Here is a 20,353-nt window from a genome sequence, read left to right on the forward strand (position 1 = left end):
CATTTAACACAAAATATCATAGCATACACCTAGCAAATTGGGCATGGGCTTTTGATCATCCTTCATGCATAATATCAAATATCATACACCATCAATTAATTATCACAATAATCAATTGATCCAACATTATATATCTTAATCCAATCATTAACCACCACGATTATAAATTAAATTAACAAAGTAAATAAAATCCTTTGTTAACTTTCTAATTACTTTATTTATAACTGAATTTCTTGTAAATCACAATTTACTATAAACAATTAAAGTCCAACTTCAATTATTTATTTTATGAGAAAATATATATACACATTTTGTAGATTTAAACTTAAGGACCCAAAAAGATATTTTTCAACAAAAATATTTGGCTCATTTAAATTTCACAAAATATGTCAACCATCTTATGGTCCAACAACTTAAAACCCATGACACTTTGATATTCCAAAACACTTTTGGAAACCCTAGCCGTCATCGTTGTTGTTGGAGCTCCGTCGCCAGATTCCGACCAACAAATTTTTTTAATAAAAACGTTGGGGCGTTTCGGGCTGCCCTCGCTGCCCGAAATGGACATCCCCTCGGCTGCCTGAAATGGGCAGCAACCATGCGCCGAAACAGCCCCCCAACCCAGCCCTCGATTCGTTGTGTCGATTTCTCATGCGGTTAGAAATAGGTTTTCAATATAATATATTGTATTTGCTACACAAAAAGTAACCTTAGCTCTTATACCACTTGAAAGGGGATCGGTTACGAGTGTCCGGATGCGCAACATAAGTTTCAAAAATCATATTTTCAATAGTAAAAATGAGCACCCCACTAGATGTGTAACAAATAACAAACACAAAATCATACATAGTGTGTTTAGGGTTTTACCTATCAATTACAAGTATTGATTATTGGCTCCAACTAAGTTACTTAACTCTTGAAGATTGACCCAATCTACAAGCTTCCAAGAGCACACCTTGCTCAAGAGGATTCTTTCCTTCAAATTAGATCAACCACTAGCTTCAAAGATCCACTCTACAATTGCACTAGAAAAGGTAGAGTATTTTTCTTTGAGAAGTTTATGCTCTCATCATCAAAATGAAGAAGTAAAAATTGAGAGAATTTTTGGAGGAAGGTTTCGGCCATTTTGCTTGGAGAGAAGGGGAGAAAAATTTTTCTTAGTGCTTGAAAAAGTTAAAGTGCATGTGAGAGACATGCCTTGTTCATTGAAAAAATTGTCTCCCAACTCTTCACCTCCCCATGCATGTGTTTAGGTCAAAAACATGCACAAGGCCCATGGACTAATATTTTAATATCTCAAACATATTTGAGATCAATTAAATCTTACTTGAATTTATTCAAGCCCACTAATTAAATAATTATTTCGAATTTGGGCTCTACAAGACCCATTGTTATTTAATTAATTCAACACTTGAATTAATTTAATTATTTGGACTCTACTATTTCAACTATTGTTTAAATAATTCAACACTTAAATTAATTTAATTTAGTTCATAACAATGTTTATAAAAATCACAATTTTCAAATACATTATTTATTTGAGCAAACTTTTAATTTGAACTAGAAATTAAATTTAGTCCATAACAATGTTTATGAAAATCACAATTTTCAAATACATTATTTATTTGAGCCAACTTTTAATTTGAACTTGAATTAATTTAATTTAGTCATAACAATGTTTATCAAAATCACAATTTCCAAATACATTATTTATTTGAGCCAACTTTTAATTTAGGAACACTTCCTCAAATTAAAAGTTGCATTCCCCATAATCCTCTTATAGAAGTCATACTTCTATTTTTATTTGCGCTTATAAACTCCTTTATAAGCCGTTCAACAAATTGAACTATTTTTCTTCTCAACGGGATATAGAAATCTAGCACATGTGTGACCATCAATGGTTCAATTATACAACTAGCAGTGGGTTCACATCTCTATGTGATTCGGGACTAAACATGTCCTTATATGAGCATACCCCATGTAACGTCTACCGTTTTAAAAGTGTGGAAATATTTTTTTTTAAAATCTCCCATTTTCGAAATAACATTTAAATATTTTGCATGCATATAACCCTGCTGAAAAATATGCCATTTAAAAACAATCGTAAATATTTGATAATAAAAATATAGCAGTTTAAAATATTTCCAACTCGGCCCACAATCATGCATAAATAAAATAAACGAGTAAAATATGAAAATCAACAGCGTATCATAAAAAACGTGTAAACTGCTCGTGACTACTCAAAGCTCATAAAATCAAGATGTGCGGAAAATATGCGGTCCTCGGGTCGTGTCGCCCCACCAGGTCTGCCTACTCAGAGTTCGGCACCTTTAGTCCTCTCAACGTCAAGCTCACCTGCATCAAACACGCCTAGTGAGTTTAAAGACTCAACATACCTGTACCAGAAGTAACAAGTACATATATATAGCACACAGCAGTGAAAAATAGCATACTCAACATATCTTTCATGAACTTTAAAAGCGTAATGTAAACGTGTCGTGTCAAATCATGACGTATAAAAACAGCTCATCGTTAATCATCATTCATCATTCATCGTTTATCATTTATCATTTCCTTTGGTGAATTCAGTTCATTAGAGGCGACTATCATACATCATTCATCATTTACAATGGATCCATCATACATAGAACCGAGGTACCCGGCGGGTGTCGGACATCAGTGACAAGCTTACCCATCCACTGTTCCTAGGCCTCATCATCAGCATTTACGTATACGTCTTAAACATTTACATATACTTGGATAGCCACAACCAATTCCCGTCATTCAAACATCACCATTTTCATTACTTATAAAAATCATGCACCAATACAATTTTTCTTAAATACAAGCATGCGACAATACCTTCATAAAATCTTAAAATCGTGATCATGATGCATAAACATTTAAAATAACATAAATTTGTGCCCAGGGCGCTGTCAGGACCAAAATCTCATCCCGGGTGCAAAACGAGCATTTTGCCTCCTGGAAACCCGAAAATTATCGTTTCACCCTCTGGACCCCTAAAATTAACCCGAAGCTTACCAAACTCCTTAAAATGTCCAAAAATATTTTTAAAAGCATTCCTAGACGCAAACTAGAGCCAAAATCAGAATTTAACCGATTTGTTTTAAAACTTGGAGCGGGATCCCGGTTTTAACCATAATCAAACCGAAATTTAACCAAAACTTTCCCAACTTTTTACCATACCTTATAAACATCCAAAAGGTTCTAAAAAAATCAAAACCAGACCCTTAGACGCTTGAATCATCCCCTAAACGGCTGCTGGAAATTCCAGAAACTTACAAGCTCGATCCTAATGCAACCCATGCTCCAAGATTCGATCCTAGCTTGCACCTAATGTGACCGACCACTCCTCAACCCCTCCAAGCTCACCTTGTCATCTTCCTGGACCCATAAAACTCACGGTCCCAACCCCATGCACACCCTAGCACGCACGCACTCAGGACACAAGCATCACACACCCACGCTATCCCCTTCACTTGATTGAGCACACAACCATGCCCAGCTGTGTTCGCACCCTTCCAGCCCACAACTCAGCCCCCACCAGGGTTTGGTCCAAGGTTAGGAAGGGTGCTCGCACCGCTGGGATGCTCACATCTCTTGAACCCAGCACTCCTCGCTCTCGGCTATCAAGGTTCCCACGTAAACTTCAAAACCGTCGACCCTACTCACCAACGAGGACAAATCACGGCCCCAGCATTCATGACAGCACCTAACCCCTTTCGCACAGGCCCTTAATAGCTTGAACATGGCAGCCCTTTGCACAACAAACAAGAAAAACGTGAGCCACACTCATAGAAACGAGACACACATGAAACCGAAAAGATCTTTCATGGAAAAGCTTAGATCGAAACTTTTTATGCATGAACACAAAAATCAGTATATAACATGTATATGATGCAGAAAAAATGGTACAAAGCGTACCTTATAATGTAAAAACGCGAGAAGAATGAAGAGAGGAGCGCCAAAGATTGTTTTCCTTGAAGAAGATGCCATGGCCGAGATCTTCTTGAGGCTACTGGTGAGAAAACCTAGAGGATAGGGAGCTGATGGGTGGGTGTCGGCTGGTTGAGAATTAGGTTTAGGTTAAATAGTTGTTTAGGTGTTTAGTTATATAGATAATAATTAGTTAATGGGCCACAATTGCATTTTAAAAGTTTTAAAAGAGTTTTAAGCCCAAAAAGCTTAAAAGTAGGCCCATTAAACCCAAACACACTCCCTAAAAATATTTCGTGTTGGAAAGTTTTTGAAAGTATTAGCCGAACCCTCGAAAAGTCCACCGATTCGATACGTACCGTTAAAAATTAAAATCTTGCAGATAAAAATACCCAATAAAATCCCATTTTTGAAAAATAATCTTAAAAACACCTTATATTAGTTATTAAAAAAATTAATCATGTAATAAAATAATTTTCCTGAAAATTCTCCAGTCTCCGTTCCTCGTTCGCGCACGAAATGCAACTTAAAAATCTTTAATGCATGAACCCTTAAAATTTCATGAAATAATTCTAACATGAAATGATTATGCATAAAATGCATAAAAATAATTAAACCCATAAATTAAATAAAACCCTAGATTGCATGAACTTTAAATAAACAATGAACTAAAACACAATTAATGAAATAAACATGCATTTAAAGATTTAAAACAATTTAATAAAATGCCAAATAAATTTAATAACTTGCATGCATGTGGTTTACGTGGACCTTCAAATTTTCGAGACGTTACAATCTACCCCCTTTAAATTGAATGTCGTCCCCGAAATTTGCTTATTCTCGATAATCAAAAAGTTTAGACTTAGTTCTAGTATTCCAATAGTCCACGCTTCCGCGGCGCTACTCTGACAAAATAAGTGATAAGTTGTCCTTACGTCTCCTCAATCCTAATTAAATTTGCCTACCAAAATCCTCGTCTGCGAATCGCAACTTAAAACGACTTATGGTGACTTAGTTATATTTTTCTATGTCCTTAAATTTATGAATTTCTCGCAATTCCTCATACAAGAAATGGATATCCAAACTTTGTGCACCCTATTTTTTCTTATATTATACACATAATGTCCAGCGTCCTATTACATTGTCCTATATGTTGTTCAACTTAAGAAATCTTAGCTCCAAAATTTACTGACCGACTTCTATCCTCGTTGAAACACTTAAAAGTTAAACCTTATCTCAACTCCATAACAAAATTAGCCCAAGATCCTTGAATCGAATCTTGATCTTACGGCACCAAACTTATGTAACGTAACTATTTACAAGTATATCCCAAATATAGAATTGTTGCAAATCTTAAATTCAAGTAACGTTAATTCATAAAACCCAAGATAGGCAATATCGATCTTCTACCTTAATAATAAAATCATCCTAGTATCAATTACATGCTTAAACTATTTCTTTCCCAATTACAATATCGTTGAGGCCTAAGACCCTTGAACTTTCCTCATTGGAACGAATATCGCATTCTTAATGCTTAATTAATTCTAACGTATAAAACTTAATAAGTTATCCTATTGTAGCCTTAGACTAACTCTAATAAATCAACTTCTCTTATAGCCCATATAGTTCTAGAATCCTCATATCACGATTTTAGATTTCTTACTCGGTAAAAATCTTAACATTCGTTCCTTGGTAACCTATGCTGAACACGACTAATTCCTTTTTGTTTTTATTTCACCTAAAATTTTTGTATGAACGCCTATCTCATAAACTTAAAAATTCAAGCTTACGCAACACAAGTAGTATTAGATAGTATAACTGCAATACACATATCCGCTTAGTCCCAAGTTTGTTAATGACTTTCAAAATTCCTCAAGACAAGGTGTCTATCTCACCTCTTACCTGCATCTATCAATTAACCTAACCATCCATCATACCCAACTTTCTAAAAAAATTAAATTCCCACAAGGTAAAATCTTAACTGTTAAGATCATGACTAAAACTTATGACACATCATGTAGAACCCGTAACTTAGACTACGTATAAGCCATGTATAATTCTAGTATTTAAATTTTTAAAATGATTTTATTGCATGAGTATTTAAATGCTTCTCCTTAAGTTAATTATTTTATGCAGTATTTTGATTTTTATCATTTCAATTAATTCAGTGAGACCGGACTGGAGTTGGAGTTTAGAGATAAAATTTAAGATTTAGGAAAACATTTCCAAAATTTATTTTAGCTAGCAAGTAACTCCATTTAAGTTAATAAGGAAGTTTAAGGAGTTATTTTAGTTACTTGAGGTGAGTAGAAAAATAAATTCATTTAAGTTCCTTAATTAAGGGGTTAGTTCACTAAATTATTTAAAGGATAGTTGAGGCTTTTAAGGGTTATAAATTTAGTAATTAAACAACATTTACCTTCATTTGTATTGATGATTTTCGGCCCCTTGGATGACTTAGCATGCCTTGCCACCCCACCACCTTTGACCCTTTCTTTGTATTTAATTAGTAGGATAATCCATTCATTTTTCTAGCACCATTTAATTATTGATCAACCTTATCCTCACCTAGTCTAGATGAAACAAATATCGGCCATGCTCCCTCCCAAGAAGACTTGTTCAAACAAATTTAAAATTTAAATGAGAGGTAGACTTGGTCTTGCATTTTAATCCCTTTATTAGTGGATCTTCCCCCTCACCTTTCCAACCATCATTCTCCTCCCCCATGACCAAAATTCAGAGAGTTTAGAGTGGGAAAAACCGTGATCATCATAGCTAAAAAGAGAGGAAAAGTCGAGAGCAAGAAATGTAGAAAAAAAAAGCGCTCCACCTCCTCCGCGCCGGATCGTCTTATTCATTCGTTTTTCTTTCAAAACGAAATCAGGCATGCATATATTCTTCCTTGACTCTTCAATAAAGTCCTATTATCATTTATTTTCAATGCATGATCATTATTTCTATGGCAAAAACCGAAACATAACAAGATTTTTCAGAAAACAACATGCAGATTTTCGGCCCTTCCAATTCAAGCTTCCCGGTTTCATTTGTTTTGTGAGTTGCAGGTATTGGTTCGATTCCAGGCTCCCAATGCGACATCTAGACATGTAATAGGATGCATTAGCACCATGTTGGTCCACTCATTCAACCCCATGCACGCTGGAAGACACGAAAATGACAGCAACTCCACATGTTGTCCATTTGAACCTTTCGAAATTCTGTGTTGCTGTCATATAGGAAATGAATCTGATCATGGCTGCCACAAGGCCTATAGCCATGGTTAGATCACTTCCCTAGCAGGTCTAAGACTAAGTCGCCCTTTTGGTGGCTTGGTCCATGGTGAATCGGTTTTCAAATAAAACAACAAGTACAGCCCCTTCCCCATTTCGGCTCTTCCTTTGTACAGCATGTGTGTTTCGAATTTAGGTGGATTGGTGTGGATCTTGATTGGCCTATGGCCTATAGCCACAGTTCATACCATACCCCAAGATGTCTAGATCGTGCCATGGTCAATCAAATGGCCATTGGAACGACACGAGACAGCAAATGAAACACAACACCACACACGCATGCAAGGTGTTCTTGGTTGGAGTTTTCGGGTGTTTGCTGAATGGTGAAAATTGTGGCTGGTCTAGGGCCCATAGCCATCGTTCAAATCATTCATTGGGATGTTGGTAAGAGTCTCTGGTCGGTGGTACAAGCTCCAATGGCCGGTAGTCTCGAAAACGACACAAGGAAAGCAAGTGCGCAGCTGCTGTAATTTTTACAGCAAGTGTGCTGTTGTTCTCAGTCGTCGTTTGAGTTCTTGGTTGGCTTTTAGCCCATGGCCTTGGACTTGATAGTGCCTTATCAAGTTAGGAAGGTCATTTTTTTGGCCATTTGTCATTCGGATCATTTTTTAGGTCGTACGAGAATTTACGGTGCGATGTGCCAAATTGACTCTCGAGAGAGCGTTTCATGTTTTGGCCTCCATTCACCTAAGATTCGACATGCATCATTTGAGGAGCATTAATTCATCATTTTAAGCGTATTTTAATCATGACTATATGATGTTTCAGTGTTGGTTCGGGTTGGTTCGGAGTCATGATTAAATACGAAGTCATTAGGCGCATTTGTCTCAGTTTTTGGTTTTTAATTGCATGGTTTGGTCAAGTATAAACTATTGCAAATTTTTCATGGCATATTTAAGTTGCAGCGAGCCAGGGAGCGATCCAATCCATTCAGTAAAATTGTTACAGGATATTTAATTCAGTTATTTAATTATATTACGTGCAAAAATACAAATTTTGAGATTTATGCGATATGGCTTGTGGTCACTTTACTATCATGATTAAATCTGGTCGCCAGTTGCCGGTCCGATCGTCAGTTACCGGTTATGAGAGCATTAATAAGTCCGGTCGCCAGTTACCGGCCCGGTCGCCAGTTACCGGCCCGGTCGCCAGTTACCGGTCAGTTCAGTTTTTTCACCCAGTACTGTGGCAGTAGTCTGATCAGACGTACATTATTAAGTCCAATCGCCAGTTACTAGCCCGGTCGCCAGTTACCGGTCAGTTCAGTTGTTTCACCCAGTACTGTGGCAGTAGTCTGATCAGACGTACATTATTAAGTCCAATTGCCAGTTACAGGCCCGGTCGCCAGTTACCGGTCAGTTCAGTTCAGGGACCACATGCGTAGACCATAATCTCACCAGAAAAATTACTACAGGCTATTTCAGTATAGGGCTCCAAGGAGCAAACATTTTCACTATGATTTTCAGTTCAGTTATGCACGTATTATAATTAATCATTACACGACATTTTTACGATATGCCTCATGACATGATATTTTTCACTTGCATGCAAGCTTACTATTTATTTACTTGTTATTTACGGTATATGCATGTTGAGTCTTTAGACTCACTAGACTTGATTGTTGTAGGTACTGATGATGTCGGGACTGAGGGTGGGGACCAGTGAGCCAGCTCGAGTCGGCAGTAGTAGGACCTGAGGACCTCAGTTCAGCATTTATTATTATTTGATGACTCAAACATTTTAATTATCGTTGGAAAAACTTTTTTATTTTTATTTCGAAAAATGTTAATTCTTCCGCTGCCATTTTAAACATCAAACTTTATGTATCAGTTCATTTATGATTGAGGCAATTTTAATTATTTGAAAAGAAAAATTTTAAATTTTCCGCAATTTTCCAAGTAAGGATTTTTAGGCCTTGACAGCTGGTATCAGAGCAATGGTTCTGTATAGGATTGTACTACTACTGATCTCGAGAAGCTCACGAAGTCACGTCTTCGGTTTGTAAGTTTTACATTTACGCATTTCATGTAAAGCATGAATTATTTTCAACAGCATGATTTCATGAGATATTTTACGCCCAGATTTTTATTGCTCAGTATTTAAATTTAAATTAATGATGAAATTATGCATGTTAGTTACGTATGGGTTATGTATGGAACAGTATGCCCCCTAGGCGCATCCTCGAGCGCAATAGAGATGAGGAGCCTCGCCGAGAGGACAGGGAGGAGCAGAGACAGGAGAGAGACCTACCACCTCCACCACCACCTCCACCGGACATGAATGCCTTGATGCTGGCTGGGATAACTCAGTTCTTCGCACAGTTTGCGGGGAACAATGCGGTGGCGACCAAGCCGACAGGGCCCGAGGCTGTTTACGAGAGATTTATGAAGATGCGTCCGAAGGAGTTTTCAGGGACGTCGGACCCCATGATTGCCGAGGACTGGATCAAGTCCCTCGAGGTTATCTTCGAGTTTATGGAGCTTGGAGATTCAGATCGAGTTCGTTGTGCCTCTTATCTGTTCGGAGGAGATGCCCGCTTATGGTGGGAAGGAGCTTCAGTAGCCCTTAACTTGGCTACCCTGACTTGGGCACGCTTCACGGAGGTATTCTACTCCAAATATTTTACTGAGGAAGTACGCACCAGGTTGACCACTGAGTTCATGAGCCTGAGACAGGGAGATTCGACTGTTACGGAGTTCATCCGTAAGTTTGAGAGGGGTTGTCATTTTGTGCCCCTGATCGCGAATGATGCTAGAGCCAAGTTGATGCATTTCTTGGTGGGGCTACAGCCGATCTTGCGCCGTAATGTTAGGGTGTCTGACCCTACTTCTTATGAGGTCGCTGTCTCCAAAGCCTTAGCCGCAGAGCAGGATCAGCGGGACATCGAGAGAGACCGTCAAGGCAAGCGCCCAATCCAGGTACCACACCGTCCTCCTCCTCAGCAGCATCAGCATCAGCACAAGAGGCCTTTTCACGGGCCGCCCAGAAACAGAGGAGGACCTCAGCAGCAGCAGGGACTTGCCGTCCCGAGGACCTTTGAGCATCCGGCTTGCACTAAATGCTCACGCCGTCATCCCGGAGTATGTATGTTTGGCTCAGAGAAGTGTTACAAGTGTGGTAGCCCAGGCCACACGCTGCCGTATTGCCCTCAGAAGAACCTGCCTACCCAGGGCAGAGTATTTGCTCTCCATGCGACGGAGACGAACCCCGATACCATGTTGATGACAGGTACCTTTAAGCTTTAAGCTTACATTTGAGATTTAATGTTTTGGGAATCGGGATTAAGATTTTTAACTTAGATTTGCGATAGGATTGCATGCTCTACTCAGTATTTATTTCCACGATTTAGTTAGAAGAATTGTGACCTTTGCATGTCTATAAGCTTAACTCTTGTGATTATTGGGTTCCGCTTAGTGTTCCGAACTTTCAGGGAGAATTTTCATAGCTGGCTCAGCTACCAAGGCCTTGATAGATTCAGGAGCTACACATTCATTTTATTTCGGAGGTCTTTGCCAATTTCCTCAAAGTCAAGACCATCGGGCTAGATATAGCCTATTCAGTAGTGTTGCCTTCAGGCGAGGAGATGGCAGCCACCAATGTGATCCGAGACATAGATCTTGAGCTCCATGGCAACCTCGTTTATGTGGATCTGATCGTGTTGCCGATGCCAGAGTTTGATATCATCCTAGGGATAGACTGGCTATTGCGGAACAAAGTTTTGATTGACTTCCAGCGGAGATCTGTTCTAGTCCGACCGCCTGGAATGACGCAGTTCTTATTTGAGCCAGACAGATACTTTCCCTTACCGCGCATTATTCCATATGTCCAGGCTAGGAAGCTCATGCATAGAGGGTGTCGGGCGTTTCTAGCAACCTTTGTATCTGTCCCCGAGGCACCCAGTCAGTCAGCTTCAGATGTTCCGATTGTTAGAGACTTCTTAGACGTTTTTCCGGAGGACGTCTCTGGTATGCCACCTGAGAGAGAGGTGGAGTTTTCTATCGAGCTTATGCCAGGTACTGTTCCGATATCCAAAGCACCGTACCGACTTGCACCGACAGAAATGGCAGAGCTTAAGAAGCAGATTCAGGAACTTCTTGACAAGGAGTTCATTCGCCCTAGTTTCTCACCTTGGGGCGCGCTAGTCTTGTTTGTTAAGAAGAATGATGGCTCTATGAGACTTTGTATTGACTATCGGGAGTTGAACAGGGTTACTATGAAGAATAAATACCCACTTCCGAGGATTGAGGATCTGTTTGACCAGTTGCAGGGAGCTTCGATTTTCTCCAAGATAGATCTGCGTTCCGGTTATCACCAGTTGAGGGTGAGAGATACTAATGTTTCGAAGACAGCTTTCAGGACTCGTTATGGCCACTACGAGTTCCTTGTGATTTTGTTCGGTTTGACCAATGCGCCAGCGATCTTCATGGATCTCATGAATCGCGTATTTCAGCCATACTTCGATCAGTTTGTGATAGTGTTCATAGACGACATTCTCGTCTACTCCAAGAATCGGAAGGATCACAGCAGGCATCTGACCACAGTGTTGCAGACATTGCAGAAGCACAAATTATTCGCAAAGTTCAGTAAATGCGAATTCTGGTAAGAGAAGGTGGCGTTCTTAGACCACATTGTTTCCAGCAGTGGCATCGAGGTAGACCCAGAGAAAGCTGCAGCAGTCAGAGATTGGGTTGTGCCGCAGAATGCATCAGAGATCCGCAGTTTTCTTGGACTAGCAGGATATTATCGGAAGTTCATCAAGGGATTCTCCTCGATTGCAGTTCCACTCACAGCACTGACAAAGAAGAATGTGAAATTTGTTTGGAGCGAGGAGTGTCAGAAGAGCTTCGATACTTTTAAGCAAGCTCTTATCTCAGCTTCAGTTTTGGCTGTGCCGTCAGGGTCCGGTGAGTTTGTTCTGTATACCGATGCTTCGAAGCTCGGTCTTGGCGCCGTATTGATGCAGCATGGGAGGGTGATAGCTTATGCTTCTAGACAGTTGAAAATCCATGAGAAGAACTACCCTACCCATGATCTAGAGTTGGCCGCCGTAGTTTTTGCACTGAAGATTTTGAGGCACTATCTGTATGGAGAGAAGTGCCAGATCTTTACCGACCACAAGAGCCTCAAGTATTTCTTTACGCAGAAGGAACTGAACATGTTTAAGAGGCGTTGGTTGGAGCTTGTGAAGGACTATGATTGTGACATTAGCTACAACCCGGGTAAAGCTAATGTAGTTGCAAATGCATTGAGCAGGAAAGTTGCAGTGATGGCCCATTTGACAGTTTCGAGACCTCTTCAGTTTGAGATGCAGAGGTTTGATCTTGAGACTTATCCTCGAGGTAGAGTTCCTTGTCTATCTACCTTGACCATTCAGTCTTCCCTTATGGACCGTATTCGCAGTGGTCAGTCATCAGATGAGCAGTTAGCAAAGTGGAAGCAGAGAGACGAGGTCAAGGGCAGTGCCTTGTATTCAGTCAGCGATGGTATTGTGAGATACCGAGACAGGATATGGGATCCTAGCATTGATTCTATTCGAGCAGATATTCTATCGGAGGCCCACATGTCACCGTACTCCATTCATCCAGGGAGTACGAAGATGTACAAAGATCTGCAGCTATTGTATTGGTGGTCTGGTATGAAGAAGGACATCAGACGGTTTGTATCCGAGTGTCTGACCTGTCAGTTAGTGAAGGCCAAGCATTAGAGACCAGTAGGTTTGCTCAAGCCTCTTCCTATTCCCGAGTGGAAGTGGGAGAACGTTACCATGGATTTTGTGACCGGATTGCCGAAGTCAGCCAGAGGATCAAATGCTATCTGGGTGATTGTAGATCGTCTTACCAAATCAGCGCACTTCTTGCCTATTAAGACGACATTCACCATGATTCAGTATGCAGAGCTGTATATCCGAGAGATAGTCCGACTCCATGGCATTCCAGTTTCTATCGTATCTGACAGAGATCCTAGATTCACTTCCTCGTTTTGGAAGAGTTTGCATTCGACTATGGGTACGAAGTTTCTATTTAGCACAGCTTTCCATCCGCAGACAGATGGGCAGTCAGAGCGAGTCATTCAGATTTTGGAGGATCGTCTCCGTGCTTGCGTCATTGATTTCTCTGGGAGTTGGGAGTCGAACTTACCATTGGTTGAGTTCACCTATAACAACAGCTTCCAGTCTTCTATTGGTATGGCTCCGTATGAAGCACTATATGGCCGTAAGTGTAGATCTCCTGTTCATTGGGATGAAGTAGGAGAGAGAGCAGAGTTGGGTCCAGAGATTATTCAGCAGACTGTCGATGTAGTAGCCCAGATCCGTGATAGGATGAAGACCGCTCAGAGTCGACAAAAGAGCTATGCAGATCAGAGGATGAGAGATTTAGAGTTTGCAGTCGGCGATCATGTCTTTGTGAAGGTGGCACCTATGAAGGGGGTCATGCGATTTGGGAAAAAAGGGAAGCTCAGTCCAAGATTCATTGGACCATTTGAGATCCTCGACAGAGTTGGGACGCTAGCTTATCGTGTGGCTCTTCCGCCGAATCTGGCCGGAGTACATAATGTCTTTCACGTCTCTATGCTGAGGAAGTATATGGCGAATCCTTCGCGTGTCTTGAACTTCGAGCCGTTGCAGCTTACTCCGAACCTATCTTATGAGGAGAGACCAGTGCAGATCCTAGACAGGCAGGAGAAGAAGCTTCGGAACAAGCTGGTTAGGCGAGTCAAAGTCAAATGGCTCAACCACTCAGAGGAGGAAGCTACATGGGAATCCGAGGCAGAGATGAGGAGTCGGTACCCCGAGTTATTCGGTGAGTCTTAATTTCGAGGACGAAATTTCTTTTAAGGGGGGAAGGATTGTAGAACCCGTAACTTAGACTACGTATAAGCCATGCATAATTCTAGTATTTAAATTTTTAAAATGATTTTATTGCATGAGTATTTAAATGCTTCTCCTTAAGTTAATTATTTTATGCAGTATTTTGATTTTTATCATTTCAGTTAATTCAGTGAGGCCAGACTGGAGTTGGAGTTTAGAGATAGAATTTAAGATTTAGGAAAACATTTCCAAAATTTATTTTAGATAGCAAGTAAGTCCATTTAAGTTAATAAGGAAGTTTAAGGAATTATTTTAGTTACTTGAGGTGAGTAGAAAAATAAATTTATTTAAGTTCCTTAATTAAGGGGTTAGTTCACTAAATTATTTAAAGGATAGGTGAGGCTTTTAAGGGTTATAAATTTAGTAACTAAACAACATTTTCCTTCATTTGTATTGATGATTTTCGGCCCCTTGGATGACTTAGCATGCCTTGCCACCCCACCACCTTTGACCCTTTCTTTGTATTTAATTAGTAGGATAATCCCTTCATTTTTCTAGCACCATTTAATTAATGATCAACCTTATCCTCATCTAGTCTAGATGAAACAAATATCGGCCATGCTCCCTCCCAAGAAGACTTGTTCAAACAAATTTAAAATTTAAATGAGAGGTAGACTTGGTCTTGCATTTTAATCCCTTTATTAGTGGATCTTCCCCCTCACCTTTTCAACCATCATTCTCCTTCCCCATGACCAAAATTCAGAGAGTTCAGAGTGGGAAAAACCATGAGCATCATAGCTAGAAAGAGAGAAAAAATCGAGAGCAAGAAAGGTAGAAAAGAAAGCGCTCCACCTCCTCCGTGCCAGATCGTCTTATTCATTCGTTTTTCTTTCAAAACGAAATCAATCATGCATATATTCTTCCTTGACTCTTCAATCAAGTCCTATTATCATTTATTTTCAATGTATGATCATTATTTCTATGGAAAAAACCGAAACATAGCAAGATTTTTCAGAAAACAACATGCAGATTTTCGGCCCTTCCAATTCAAGCTTCATGGTTTCATTTGTTTTGTGAGTTGCAGGTATTGGTTCGATTCCAGGCTCCCAAGGCGACATCTATACATGTAATAGGATCCATTAGGACCACGTTGGTCCACTCATTCAACCCCATGCATGCTGAAAGACACGAAAATGACAGCAACTCCACATGTTATCCATTTGAACCTTTCGAAATTCTGTGTTGTTGTCATATAGGAAATGAATCTGATCGTAGCTGCCACAAGGCCTATAGCCATGGTTAGATCACTTCCCTAGCAGGTCTAAGACTAAGTCGCCCTTTTGGTGGCTTGGTCCATGGTGAATCGGTTTTCAAATAAAACAACAAGAGCAGCCCCTTCCCCATTTCGGCTATTCCTTTGTACAGCATGTGTGTTTCGAATTTTGGTGGATTGGTGTGGATCTTGGTTGGCCTATGGCCCATAGCCACGGTTCGTACCATACCCCAAGATGTCTAGATCGTGCCATGGTCAATCAAATGGCCACTGGAACGACACGAGACAGCAAATGAAACACAACACCACACACGCATGCAAGGTGTTCTCGGTTGGAGTTTTCGGGTGTTTTCTGAATGGTGCGAATTGTGGCTTGTCTAGGGCCCATAGCCATGGTTCAAATCATTTCTTGGGATGTTGGTAAGAGTCTCTGGTCGGTGGTACAAGCCCCAATGGCCGGTAGTCTCGAAAACGACACAAGGAAAGCAAGTGCGCAGCTGCTGTAATTTTGACAGCAAGTGTGCTGTTGTTCTCAGGTGTCGTTTGAGTTCTTGGTTGGCTTTTAGCCCATGGCATTGGACTGGACAGTGCCTCATCGAGTTAGGAAGTTCATGTTTTTGGCCGTTCGTCATTCGGATCATTTTTGAGGTCGTACGAGAATTTACGGTGCGATGTGCCAAATTGACTCTCGAGAGAGCGTTTCATGTTTTGGCCTCCATTCACCTAAGATTCGACATGCATCATTTGAGGAGCATTAATTCATCATTTTAAGCGTATTTTAATCATGAATATATGATGTTTCAGTGTTGGTTCGGGTTGGTTCGGAGTCATGATTAAATACGAAGTCATTAGGCGCATTTGTCTCAGTTTTTGGTTTTTAATTGCATGGTTTGGTCAAGTAAAAACTATTGCATATTTTTCATGGCATATTTAGGTTGCAGCGAGCCTGAGAGCGATCCAATCCATTCAGTAAAATTGTTACAGGATATTTAATTCAGTTATTTAATTATATTACGTGCAAAAATACAAATTTTGAGATTTATGCGATATGGCTTGTGGTCACTTTACTATCATGATTAAATCAGGTCGCCAGTTACCGGTCCGATCGTCAGTTACCGATTATGAGAACATTACTAAGTCCGGTCGCCAGTTACCGGCCCGGTCGCCAGTTACCGGTCAGTTCAGTTGTTTCACCCAGTACTGTGGCAGTAGTCTGATCAGACGTACATTATTAAGTCCGGTCGCCAGTTACCGGTCAGTTCAGTTCAGGGACCACATGCGTAGACCATAATCTCACCAGAAAAATTACTACAGGCTATTTCAGTACAGGGCTCCAAGGAGCAAACATTTTCACTATGATTTTCAGTTCAGTTATGCACGTATTATAATTAATCATGACACGACATTTTTACGATATGCCTCATGACATGATATTTTTCACTTGCATGCAAGCTTACTATTTATTTACTTGTTATTTACGATATATGCATGTTGAGTCTTTAGACTCACTAGACTTGATTGTTGTAGGTACTGATGATGTCGGGACCGAGGGCGGGGACCAGTGAGCCAGCTCGAGTCGGCAGTAGTAGGACCCGAGGACCTCAGTTCAGCATTTATTATTATTTGATGGCTCAAACATTTTAATTATCGTTGGAAAAACTTTTTATTTTTATTTCGAAAAATGTTAATTCTTCCGCTGCCATTTTAAACATCAAACTTTATGTATCAGTTCATTTATGATTGAGGCAATTTAATTATTTGAAAAGAAAAATTTTAAATTTTCCGCAATTTTCCAAGTAAGGATTTTTAGGCCTCGACACATCAAACTTAAATTCCCAAAAATTTGCTAACTCAATGTTTATTCTTATAACCTAACTAACTGATCAACTTTACCTTAAATCGTCATCACTTTAAATTCTTAATTTGCCACAACATTATTTCACTCACGCTTAAATTTTCAAGCTCACGATTGATTCATCCTACAATATCCTTAATTACCATTTATAACCCAGATTCTAAATGTTCTATATTTCCTTCAAGCCTAAATCACCGAAAATTCCTATCTTTTAAACCATTCAATTCTCACTTACTGTTAAATAAGTTCCCAAGTTTCAAAAAAATTTGTAAAAATGATTCTTACTTTTCTCGAATATTATCCAATTTGTCCTTAATCTCGAAAATTCCACAATTATCCATAAGTTCTTGGTGTTTCTAATTCCATTTTGTAGGCTCCCCGTATCATAAAGTTCAATAATTTTAAGCTTATTAAACAAAATCATTTCCCATAACCTTGAAAAATTACTGAATTAACCCAAGTGTTCCTCCAAGTTCGAATTTAATCCTCAAAAATTTCGGAATTTGCAATTTGGCCCTTAAAGTTCTCGAAAATTACAATTCTGACCTTACAACTCTTCGAAATTTGCATTTTTTTTCCTATAAAATTTTCGATTTTTGCCTCATTAAAACTTAAAATTCTCAAAACTCGGAATTTAATCCCAAAATTTGGTAAATCTCGAAAATAGTCCCTTAGAATTTTATTTTTTGCACTCAGTCCTCAAATTATTGGTTATTACAATTAGGTCCTTAAAGTTCTCAATTCATGCGATTCAATCCTTAAATCCAACTAGGTAGAGCATGCATCCTAAATAAATTATACGTTTTTATACTTCCAAAAAGAGTCGTAGTTTTTGAATCATTAATCCTTACATGGAATTCTAAAAAAAATTAACTCAACTATCAACCACGAGCCATCAGTAATTTCTTTGAAAATCTACAAGTCTCAAGAGCATTCATAATCTTCAAAATTAACTTATGATCCAAAAAGTAGAACATCGGTACTACTAACCAAAAATCAATATAGACAATCCATTTCCAACCTTTCCTAATGCCCAAAAGCAAAATTCTTATTCATGTCCAATTCCACCTCAAAGCCAGCATGCATGAAAATCATATAACTTCTCATTTCATGTCGTAACATGCATAAAAAAAATTTAAAGCATCTAATCTGAGAACATAACAACAGATAAACATGTCCCGTAAAACATGTCATGTACACCTGCAGGTGATAGCATCAAAAACATTTAAAACCTTAAAACTTACAGACTTGAGGCTTGAAGACTGAGCGGCAAAAGCTGGCGGTGGCACAACCATATACAGGACCCTTGCTCTGATACAAACTGTAACGTCTACCGTTTTAAAAGTGCGAAAATATTTTTTTTAAAAATCCCATTTTCCAAATAACATTTAAATATTTTGCATGGAGATAACCCTGCTGAAAAATATGTCATTTAAAAATAATCGTAAATATTTGACAATAAAAATATAACAGTTGAAAATATTGCCAACTCGGCCCACAATCATGCATAAATAAAATAAACAAGTAAAATCCAGAAAATCAATAGCGTATCATAAAAAAAGTGTAAACTGCTCGTGTCTACTCAAAGCTCATAAAATCATGATGTGCATAAAATATGCGGTCCTCGGGTCATGTCGCCCCCTCAGGTCTGCCTACTCAGAGTTCGGCACCTCCAGTCCTCTCAATGTCAAGCTCACCTCCATCACACACGTCTAGTGAGTCTAAATACTCAACATACTTGTACTAGAAGTAACAAGTACATATACATAGCACACATCAGTGAAAAATAGCATACTCAACATACCTTTCATGAACTTTAAAAGCATAATGTAAACGTGTCGTGTAAAATCATGACGTGTCAAAACAGCTCATCGTTAATCATCATTCATCATTCATCGTTTATCATTTATCATTTCCTTTGTTGAATTCAGTTCATTAGACGTGACTATCGTACATAATTCATCATTTACGATAGATCCATCATATACATAGAACCGCGGTACCCGGCTGCTGTCGGACATCAGTGACATGATTACCCATCCACTGTGCCTAGGCCTCATCATCAGCATTTATATATACGTCTTAAACATTTACATATACTCCAATAGCCACAACCAATTCCCGTCATTCAAACATTACCATTTTCATCAGTTATAAAAATCATGCACCAATACAATTTTTCTTAAATCCAAGCATGCGACGTATATCTTCATTAAATCTTAAAATCGTGATCATGATGCATAAATATTTAAAATATCATAAATTTGTGCTCAGGGCGCTGCCAGGACCAAAATCTCACCCCGGGTGCAAAATGACCATTTTGCCGCCCCCTGGAAACCCGAAAATTATCGTTTCACCCCTGGACCCCTAAAATTGACCCGAAGCTTACAAAACTCCTAAAATGTCGCAAAACATTTTTAAAAGAATTCCTAGACGTAAACTCGAGCCAAAATCAGAATTTAACCGATTCGTTTTAAAATTTGGACCGGGGTCCGGTTTTAACTCGAACCGAACCGAAACTTAACCAAAACTTTCCCAACATTTTCCCATACCTTATAAACATCCAAAAGGTTCTAAAAAAATCAAAACCAGACCCTTAGACGCTCGAATCATCCCCTAAATGGCTGCTGGAAATTCCAGCAACTTACAAGCTCGATCCTAATGCAACTCATACTTCAAGATTCGATCCTAGCTTGCACCTAACGTGACCGACCTACTCCTCAACCCCTCCAAGCCCACCTTGACATCTTCCTGGTCCCATAAACCTCACGGATCCAACCCCATGAACACCCTAGCACGCACGCACTCGGAACACAAGCATCACACACCCCACGCTATCCCCTTCACTTGATTGAGCACACAACCATACCCAGCTATGTTCGCACCCTTCCAGCCCACAGCTCAGCCCCCACCAGGATCTGGTCCAAGGTTAGGAAGGGTTCTTGCACCGCTGGGACGCTCACATCTCCTGAACCTAGCACTCCTCAATCTCGGCTATCAAGGTTCCCACCTAAGACCATCTCCAACCCAACACCATGTTGGTGTAATACTCCATCATAGTGTGAATTTTTCTTCTCCAACCCAACATCATTTTCTACTCCATTTTGGTGGTGTGCTACAGTATTGCACCAAATTTGGTGCAATATTGTAGCAACAGCGTAAATCCCTTTTTT

At 39.5% G+C, this 20,353-nt stretch overlaps 1 long non-coding RNA gene across 1 annotated transcript in view; it reads left to right on the forward strand.

The window, feature by feature from the left end:
- Positions 1 to 16,325: 16,325 nt before the first annotated feature.
- LOC142539130 (uncharacterized) overlaps positions 16,326 to 20,353 on the forward strand; it is a 100,307-nt gene continuing 96,279 nt past the window's right edge. The window contains exons 1-2 of the long non-coding RNA XR_012818829.1: positions 16,326 to 16,417; positions 16,476 to 16,565. This is a non-coding gene — a long non-coding RNA (uncharacterized LOC142539130). The remainder of the gene's footprint in view (positions 16,418 to 16,475; positions 16,566 to 20,353) is intronic.

This window comes from Primulina tabacum, chromosome 3 (assembly GCF_025594145.1).
Source record: "Primulina tabacum isolate GXHZ01 chromosome 3, ASM2559414v2, whole genome shotgun sequence".
NCBI classification, from domain to species: domain Eukaryota; kingdom Viridiplantae; phylum Streptophyta; class Magnoliopsida; order Lamiales; family Gesneriaceae; genus Primulina; species Primulina tabacum.